Source organism: Peromyscus eremicus, chromosome 10 (genome assembly GCF_949786415.1).
Source record: "Peromyscus eremicus chromosome 10, PerEre_H2_v1, whole genome shotgun sequence".
NCBI lineage: Eukaryota > Metazoa > Chordata > Mammalia > Rodentia > Cricetidae > Peromyscus > Peromyscus eremicus.
Window position 1 is genome coordinate 2,867,455 of NC_081426.1, and position 10,476 is coordinate 2,877,930.

The window sequence follows — 10,476 nt, forward strand, 5'->3', positions numbered from 1 at the left end:
CTCTGCCTCCTGAGTGCTGGAATTAAAGGTACATGCCACCACTGCCCAGCTCGATCCTGAATTTTCTGTGCTTAAGATCATACTATAGACTTAATTGACTTTTTATTATTATTAAAAATGTTTGAGTTACACAGGTTTTTGGAGCCTTTGAAAATCTAAATAGCAGAAAATAATGCAAATCTCTTTGTTTTATCTAACAGAATGCAGTTTATATTAGGAATTACATTCATAGCTGTGGTGGTTTGAAAAAAAAAGGCCCCCAAAGGGAGTGACACTGTTAGGAAGTGTGGCCTTGTTGGAGTAGGTGTGGTCTTGTTGGAGGAAGTGTGTCACTTTGAAGGTGGGCTTTGAGGCCTCGTATATGCTCAAGCCATGCCCAGTGAGACACTTCACTTCTTCTTGACTGCAAGATGTGGAACTCTCAGTTCCTTCTCCAGCACCGTGTCTGCCTGCACGCTGCCATTTTCCACAATGATAATGTTCTGAACCTCTGAAATGTATGCAACCCAATTAAATGTTTCCTTATAAGAGTTGTCATGGTCATGGTGTCTCTGTAGAGCAATAGAAACCCCTAAGACAATAGAAGATATGTTTAAGAAGAAATTGAAAGATTTTTTAGAATGTTCTTCCTCTTTTGACTAATTGTTAAATGGGTTTTATTTAAACTGGTAGTTTTTAGTTTCTTTGGTCCATTTAGTATTTCAGGTTTATTTTAAAATAAAATACTGTGTTTCTTTTATTTATTTATTTACCTATTTATCAACCTATTTATTTATTTATTTTGAGTTTTTTGAGACAGGGTTTCTCTCTATAGCCATGACTGTCCTAGAAATTGCTCTGTAGATCACGCTGGCCTCAAACTCTCAAAGATCTATCTGCCTCTGCCTCCCAAATGCTGATATTAAAGGCATGCACCCCTACTGCCAGCAAAATACTGTCTTCTATAGGTAATTTTTTTAAGAAGCTGTAAGAGGAGTTGTGGCTATAGTGCAGCTGGTAGGATGCTTGTGTGGCTCATGCGAACTCTGCATTCAGTCCCCCAGGACCTCATCAACTTGGCACGGCAGCACATGCCTGTAACCCCAGCACTCTAAAAATGAGAGGCAACAGGATCAGGCTTTAAGGGTAATTCTGAGGATAGTCTGGCTATGTGAGACCCTGTTTCACCATATACACACCAGCAACTGTAAAATGAACTCTTGTACACTTGACTACAAGATGAATCACCACTATTTTCTTTTGGGTTTTGTAACTCTGCTGTTTTATTAGACTTAAGGACTTTTAGTATAAAGTAGAAATATGTGCTATGGCTATCGACTGCTGACTAATGGAACATGAGTTTAAAGAGAATTTTCCAAATGGATCAGCTCATGAGCGAAAGAAATCTATTTTAAGGCTTATTTTAGTTGTTGCAGGGTCTTAGATGAGTTCATGAGAAAGTGCTGTAAGACTGCCCACCTTAGCTCAAAAGAAAGAATTAAGAATGGTTATCCTTGATATATACCTAAAGGAAAGCTTTTTGTTGTTGTTGTTGCTAATCTGCAAATACAGTAATGTCTCAGAAGAAATTCTGAGTTTGTGTAAAAGTTTGTGTAAGGGTGTTTTCCTTACACAGAGAATCATGCTTGGAGGCAGATGGGGAGCAGATCCTTGAAGCTCAGGATAGTTGGAAGCATTGTCAGAAAGGTGGAATTGCTGTTCTCATAAAGAGTTCATGAACTGCAAGTACTCCAAACCAAAGCCCTCTTGTACTGCCAGAAGCCAGCAGAAGGATGTGGACTCCTGAGAAATGCCTATCAGAGAAGGAACTGTGGGACTATGAGCTACCCCTTCCTAACCAGCTGGAGCACCAGGCAGACTACTAGGTGGAAGCTCATATTGCTGAGAAAACGCTAAAAATCAGGCTTCAATACAGGAGAACCTTATAGAAATCATTCACTATAAAAAAGAATTGTCTGAAGATAAACTCTAGTATATTAATCAGTCCAAAGTTAGTGTTTTTTTAGATAAAAGTAGAAGTAAATTATGAAACTACACATCATTATGTTTTAACAACGTGGAAGCATATAATATTTTTAAGCTCATATAGTAATTGACTTACAAAAAGCTTGAAACACTTTCTGCCAGAGCAAAAATTCTGTTTAATGGTATTTATTCAGCATATAGGAGCAGTTTCTTCCATACAATACTTTTCCTGGCAATGTATAAATTGTTTATTGGTATATGCATTATAGTATTGAGTGCTTCTGATACATTTTTCATGCCTAAGGAAACTATGGTATGATGAAGTTCATAGGTCATGAGATAAATTCACATGGAGAACCACATTTCCAGCTTCAAGCAAATGACTTATCTGTAATTTGATGCAAGTAAAATGACTGACCTTTCAAATATTTGTTAGACTTCAAGTGTCCAGAATAATCGATATGTTCATGATTGTTTATATTTTATGCTTCTGATCACATTGATGTATGCCTCTGGAGTGCTGGGACACTGTTGGCTCTGACACTTCTGGAGCTACTGGGTGGTGTTTATCAACCACGAAGGCAGCACATAGTGACTAGTGGCAGGTTTTACATTTCTTGAACTCAGTGTTTCATGAGCTACTTATCTAGTTTTCATAAGCAAGGCTTTTATTGCTTCAAAGCCTCCTCAATTAAATAATAATGAACCAATTTGTTTAAAGCCAATCTTTAACTCACGAACTCATTAATTTCCTCATTGTTAAGTGTCAGAAATTATGTGCTTGGGCAAGGGAGATCAGAGAAGTGTGCTGGAGTGGAGTGATTGCTGGGTGTGGGAAGACAGACTGGAAGAAGACTGTCTCTAACTCTCTGTGTAATTGCAGACAGGTCTCCTAATGCCCCTAAACTTCTGGGTCCCCAAATCTTGAAGGGGTGAGGTAGACCAATCACAGATCTTGTCTAGCTTGGATATTTAATGGATAATGAGATTTCAGTATGCAAATATGTGAGCAGTAGCACAACCCTCCAAGTAGATGCAGACTTGAGAAGTAACAACATTCTTTAACCTCCCTCTGAATAAGGAAATAAAGAAAATCTGTGTTTCCTCTTATTTGCCTAAAGTGCACTGGACTTGTAGGTATCTGAGAGGGTCATTGTGAAGTATATGTGTATGTGCATGTACACACATACATAAATGACTTCACTCTTACTATGCCTCCATCTCACTCTTGTCCATTACATATGCCTTATGTCTATTCCACCCAATCGCGCTCATGGTGGAAATTGCCTGCCTGTTATTGGGGTGGAACAGAAGCTGAGTTATAACATAAAGGCAACTGTTTACATCTATATTAACTTTCATTTTACATCCATTATTGGAGAGTTTAATCACTTAAAAGTAACCATACACAGTCCAATTAAAATTGTGAATTGATGAATTGATTTCTAAACTCTCTGAGTTATTGTCAAGTTGCTGCATCACTGAAGCTATAAGACATGCCATTGATTATTAAGTTTGATGACATTAAAAAGATAAATTAGATCTTTTGAGCAGAAATGAGTTCTCATAGCGACCATTGTTCGCGTGGTCTCAGTGTTTCCTGAATTCCAGTCTACTTGTTTGAGTTTATTCTTGTGCACTTAGATTTTATTGATTGTTTAGTAAACATTAACTGCTCACAGTAGCTTCTTAATATAAGCAGATAATACATAATCAATGAGTAATGTAATTTAAGTGATAAAACACTTTTCCCAGGAATCTAAGCTCCATCAAGACAACTACCAACACCATCACCTAAATGAGTAAACTTCAGAATGATACTTTAGAAAGAAAGTCATCTCTTTAATGCACAAAAGGTTAAAATTCCTTTTAAAGACAGCAGTATGCACAGAAACTTGTAAATAAAACATGCTACTGAGGCACAATCAGTGTATAAACATAAACATTTAAGAACGTTAATGAGCTTTGAAACTTGAAATTTGCATCAGGATAAAGCAAGAAATAATAAATATGATTCAAAATTTAAACTCAGTACTGATTTATGACAAGAGAAAAAATGTTTTTACCTTGACTTTGAAAAACCCCTTCTTATTTATTTCTTCAACCCAAAGCAATTTTTGTTTCCTATGGAAGATCATTTTTTCTAGTATTGTAAGTATAAATTTCCCTTTAATGGCGCCAGTACCTGCTGTACCCCAAGATCTTGTATTAGAGGTAAAACGACTGAGGTAAAGTTTTACTACTTCAAATAGGACCCACTCCTTACCCTACATCCTTTTGTGTGTTCAATTACCCATTAGAGTTATGCTTCTTCTTTTTTTTTTTTTAACTTGGGAATTACCAAGGCTGTGTTTTATTTGACTGTTTATCTCTTCAGCAGTATTATTGCCACATCTGACTTTTCCCACATTTATGACACTGTGTTGGCTATTCATTGCTGCAGCCTCCCAGCTGGATCTTATATTTACTAGAAGGTAATATTTTCTTGCAAAATTGGTGTAAGACAAGTTTTGGTTATTTTCCTTTTATATAACAATACATCATGAAAAGATATCTATAGTGTAATTAGCAGTCCCATCCATGGGACAAAGAAACAAAGGATGTGGCTCTGTTGATCTAAATCTATTTTTTTCTATCTCTAGTAGAAATGCAAGAAGAAATGTGTACTGGCTGCCTAGAAAGGATCTTAAAGATTACATGATCATATTAACAGTTACATGAAAGCTCTTTATCAATGTTAGTGCCTCATGTACATGTAGTCAATTCATTTAACCCTCAAAACAATACTTTGAGACATGTTATTTCCACATTATAGCCAAAGAAATTACATCATAAAGATGTGACACAACTTCCCCAGAGCTAATTGTGGTGGCAAAGCCCATCAATATATGAATACAGTGGTGTGGCCCCCAGAGACCCCGACTCCTTTGTCACTTAGGCCTTTCTCATCACAGGGCAGACTAATGCCCTGTGTATTTTCTAGGTGACTCTCTTTTGCCTATTGCAATGATTCTGTTCTTTGCTCACCGAATCCATCTACACTGCATCCTTCCATTGCACTCTGAGGACAGCAGTGACTCTTGTATGCTGCTGATTTTGCCCAGACCTAGAATCATTGTGCACAGAATAGCTTTTCAATAAATACTGCATGAATAAATGACCAAGAAAATGCCATGAGGACCGTGTGAATGGAAGGGACTGTTGGACTGGAGTTAGCTCTCTAGTTAATAACGAGGTGACAGAATCTTCCTAGCTAGGAGCTAGACTGATGAGAGTAGACTCATTCTAAGAAGGCTGACAGCATGGAAAGGAGGGGATGAGTGTAGCATTGTGGTTCTGCTTCCATCAGCAAAGCTACTGGGAACCTGCATCCCTTGTGTCTTCAGAATGCATCTCAATATGACTTACTGATTGTGAAGACCTGACCTAGACCATTCTTCCATCTGTTTTATCTACTTAAAACTGAAGTGATGTTTTGTTCACAGAATTATTGTCTATCTTTACACAGCATATACCTTCAGAAGTTTTTCCTGGGATCATTATTGGGGTGTGGCGACCTTCTCTCATCCCACTGTATAAAGACAGAGGCCTATCAAATACCAGTGCCTCACCTTGGAAAACCAGGAAACTTGTTAGTCTTCTGCCTTTTGACTTTTTTAGCTGCTTTTCTAAGTTACTGAGAGCTTTAAAATTAAATTATAATTTCTTTTCCTGGCTCTTATATCTCTAGAGAGACCATAGAAATAAACATCAAGTGTCAGCTGGAGGGGCTCTGAAACACTTTCACAGCATGGTTTTGGTTTTACAATGTTTACACCAAGCAGTCCTCTTTCCCTACAGCCATTTATCACCAGAGGGTGATACCAGAGAATTTACAGCTAAAACCTTAAAGGAGGTTTCATTATCTCTTTCTCCAGTTTCTCTGATTAAATATTAGGATGAAATTGTCATGAAGGAACTTTTTTTTTTAAATCTGATAAAGACATTTATTTTGAAGCCAGATATTATTACTATATCAATGAAGAAAATATTGTCCCTTTTCCAGGTGAGTCAAAATGTTACCTGTGCGGGTGAATTACAAATAGTCTTCTTGGGAATCTCTGTGTATTCTCTTGTCACAAATCTACAAAGGTGAATAGCTAAGCAGAACCAGCGTCCTAAATCAGGCGACAATGAACATGTGAGGCACAGACTTCAGAGCTATGACAGGGATTCGGGGACAGGGGTCTTTGAAAGGAACTGTTTCAGGTGTGGCAGGAGGCCCAGCTCCCCTAGTTTGGGAGTCATAAATTCACTGACACCCTCCAGTCATTGTGTGCCTAAAAACATCCTAGGGGTATAGCAAGTAGGGGAAGTAGTTCTTGGCATGACCTGACTCAAGTCAGAAACACAAATGCTAAGTGAGAACAGAAGTGAGTGTGTCTGTCACAACTGGAGTGCATACATTGTGCACACAAGTGAGCTCTGTCACAGCTGGAGTGCATACCCTGTGCACACAGGTGAGCTCTGTCACAGCTGGAGTGCATACCCTGTGCACACAGGTGAGCTCTGTCACAGCTGGAGTGCATACCCTGTGCACACAGGTGAGCTCTGTCTCAGCTGGAGTGCATACCCTGTGCACACAGGTGAGCTCTGTCACAGCTGGAGTGCATACCCTGTGCACACAGGTGAGCTCTGTCACAGCTGGAGTGCATACCCTGTGTACACAGGTGAGCTCTGTCACAGCTGGAGTGCATACCCTGTGCACACAGGTGAGCTCTGTCACAGCTGGAGTGCATACCCTGTGCTTACTTGACTTGATTAGAAGTGGTCAGAGTCAAGACTGAACCACTGTGGTTGTGTTGGTCAACAACATTGCCCTTTGGGAGAAAGTTGGCTCCAGATGCCAGAGTTCCACTGTCATTTTGCCCCTTTTGGTCCTGCCCCTCTATCCACTTGCCATCTTGTAAGTTTTGATTTAGCCACACTGTCTTGTCATTGGTGTGTAGTAGGTCTATTATAAATGCTTGTTGAATAGGAGAACGAATGGACGAAAGTGATTCCAGCCCTTTAGCTCTGTGTTGCTCACAAATACACTAGGATCTCCTTCTCACCTCCTGGCTTTTGCGTTTCCATTGTTCTCATTTTCACTCTCCTGATTCTTTTCTCTAGTGATCTTAGTGAGTCAATGTCACACTTTCCCTCCTTTGCTGAGTTGTGAACTCTTGGAAGATAAGGACCATCTTATTTTGACTCTATATTTCTATATCTAATATTGTATTTGGCATATAGCAGTAGGTCTGCTGTAAGTGCTGTTGAATAAGTGAATAAATGAAAGTTTCTAGGCCTTGAACCAAATTCTGAGATATTTGTAAGGGCAAAATTGGTGTCTCCCTCAGATCCTTAGGCAGCATCCTTGGGTTTCCTTTTCTTCTGCGTTCCCTCTTAGCATGTAAGCCAGGGCTTGCTTTTCGGTCACCACATCTGTTTTATTTGTTCAATATTGTACTAATTTCACTACAAATAGAAACAATTTAAACCTGAGATCATAAAATCTTGCCTTGTGAAAGCAGGAATTAGCTTATTGGTTGGGAGAAGAAAAGGAATCAGAGGCACGAGGAGAAGGGGTAGGAGAGGGAAGAGGTGGGGAGGAATGATTGAGAAGGAAAGTATAATGACACATGTACATGAAGACAGCATGATAAAACTCAATATTTTGAATGCTAACATAAAGAATAATTAAAAAGTAAAAGCTAAGCAAACAAAAGTCTTGTTTTTGAAAAGCATCATGGTGCTTTGCCTAAGAATATATTCCACTTCCTCAGAGATGCCCAGTGAGGGCGACTGGGATTCTCCCATACTAAAGATGCATTCAGGTTCTTGATCCAGCTGCTAGTGGGAGATGAAGAGTTATCCCTGATTAATGCTGGGAAGAGATTTTGGTGGAACTAAAAGCTTTGCTCCTTTTAAAGTATAGAGACTTCCTCCCTGCTTCCCTTACCCACAGCCCTAAAGTTTAAACAGCTCCATTGCTTGAGATTATCTATGGTAAATAAAGCATACTCATTCTCCCCTTCTAGCTGTCTTCTTGGCTACAGAACCTAGATACAGAGCAAGATATACAGCATCAAAAGTGAGCTCTGTATCCAGGAGCTTAAGCAATTGGGTCTTTGGGGTTTTTAATGAAGAAAATGTCTTTCCTCAATGTGTTTAAGATTCCCAGGTGTCAAATATTCTTCTTCTTTTTTCCTATTATTCTCTGAGGGTGTTTTAAATGTACAGAGATTATTAGTTCACAGACTTGCTTTCCTCCTTTCCCTTCTGTGATCTGCAGTTTCATATTTGGCAGATTTGGAGGAACACATACTTGACCAGCTGTTTGGTTCCCATGGCTGATGTGCACATGCCCAGGGTGTTCTCCTGTGATTTTCAAGGCCTGCCTTTTGCCTGATAAGGTCAGCAGCACACACAGCTTATCCATATTTGCTGTGTTCTCTGAGGTCAATCAAAGTATTCTTCCTTCTGGGACTAATGGGAATCTCCCAGAGAGAAACAATTATTGCACTTGAAAAATCTATTGATCTACAGTATATGCTTCACCCTGTATTTGGGGTTTAGAGACACTTTTTAAATTGGAAGATCAATTCCAGGGATTCAGAATGAGTAGATAGCAGTGAACATTTCTGAGTATTTGCTGTGGGATGGTCTGTATGTCAAGTGTGTTGCTGATTGGTCAATAAATAAATCACTGATTGGCCAGTGGCCAGGCAGGAAGTATAGGTGGGACAAGGAGAAGAATAAAGCTGGGAAGTGGAAGGCTGAGTCAGAGAGACACTGCCAGCCGCCCAATTAGAAACAGCATGTGAAGATGCTGGTAATCCACGAGTCACGTGGCAAGGTACAGACTTATAGAAATGGATTAATTTAAGCTGTAAGAACAGTTAGCAAGAAGCCTGCCACGGCCATACAGTTTGTAACCAATATAAGTCTCTGTGTTTACTTGGTTGGGTCTGAGCGGCTGTGGGACTGGCAGGTGAGAGAGATTTGTCCTGACTGTGGGCCAGGCAGGAAAACTCTAGCTACAAGTATTTGCTGCTACTATTATTAAAATCACAGAACTCTGAAACTATTCCACAAATACCAACAGTCTAGGGTACCCAGCATTAATTCACTGACTGAATTATAGGTTTATGATAATAGTGTAAAACACATCCACAGATTACTAATCAATAAAACTGTGTTTCTCCACATTGTAATTTCCTTACTTCTTTGTCTTTGCTCTAAATGTAGGGCCTACTCTGCATTTGTTCCCTACTGCTGATTTGGATGGAAGCAAGAGGAGCCAGTGACTCCATATTGCCCAAAGCAGGAACACTGGGCTGCCTCTTGAGAGCTGTGGCGCTTGTGAGGGGACACACTTTATGTCCTGAAGTGAAGATTTCTAAAAGATACTTGGGACTGTAATAGTATCCTACAAACTGTCACCCAAACCCAGGAACTGAGTACACAGTTAGAACTCTCAGTGAATTACAACAGTTGCTTCTCAGTTTTAATATGTTTTTGTTACAAAAATACTTTTCCCCACAGTCCTGAGCTAGTTAGCCATATCTCTTACTCTCTTAGGAGAATTAGATCTACCTCTAAATCCTAGACATGATATTTATCTGTCTTTGCTTGATATATGAAAGTTATTAACCATCTCAGCTATTTTGTAAAATACAGTCATACAGTAAACCCTTAAATATTAGTCAAAATGATTTTGTGTATTCTGAAAAATATAGTAATAAACAGTGATTCAAATGCTGATATATCACAGAATGATGCAATTGACATTTCTCTGGAAAATATGCTGATCCAAACTTTTATTTACATGGAGATATTTTCTGAGACCAAGAAAGTGTAAATTCTAAACTCGTTATTCTATTTGGATGGAGGACTAAGTTACTGAAGATCTTGTGATGAAGTTCTTATTTAATCAGTCTTATATTTTGAAATCAACTGATTAATAAATGTTAAGTGGTGACAACAACCTTTCAGACTGTGAATCAGGGTTAGGAACACTGACAGTTTCTGGGGTTTTGTTAATACCAAGTGTGATGAAGAGCTGTGTAGTGTCTGGTGTCTAGTAAGTATTCTTTTAATAGACCATTGCTGTTTACACTTTGATAACTTTAGGAAATCCATGGCTTCAACATTGGAGACATGTTGAAGGCTCCACTCTTTAACTTGAACAATTTGAAATGACATTTCTTACATATGAAAATCCTCATTTTAAAATATTAAAATGGTGACAAGCTCCAAGACAAACTCTAAGTAGCATTTGACTGTGTCTTCCTTACAAATGAGTGTTATAGAATATTAGTTTAAGATGTGCTACATTTGTTTATGCTGTGGAACACTTGTTTAATGATGCAAACGTGTTGCATTCTTTTATGTTGCATTTGTTTAACTCTGTGAAGCTGTGTTACTTTGCCTGTCTAAAACACCTGATGGTTTAATAAAGAGCTGAATGTCTAATAGCTAGGCAGGAGA

The 10,476-nt window shown here is 38.8% G+C and overlaps 1 long non-coding RNA gene across 3 annotated transcripts in view; it reads left to right on the plus strand.

The window, feature by feature from the left end:
- The window catches only part of LOC131920560 (uncharacterized), a 31,646-nt gene extending 21,884 nt beyond the window's left edge, over positions 1-9,762 (plus strand). For 2 of the 3 annotated variants that reach the window (XR_009381705.1, XR_009381704.1), the window contains one exon: positions 9,235-9,762. This is a non-coding gene — a long non-coding RNA (uncharacterized LOC131920560). Of the gene's footprint in view, positions 1-8,278; positions 8,400-9,234 lie in introns of all 3 variants that reach the window. The other variant, XR_009381703.1, reaches the window with a different exon arrangement.
- The last annotated feature ends 714 nt before the right edge of the window (positions 9,763-10,476 follow it).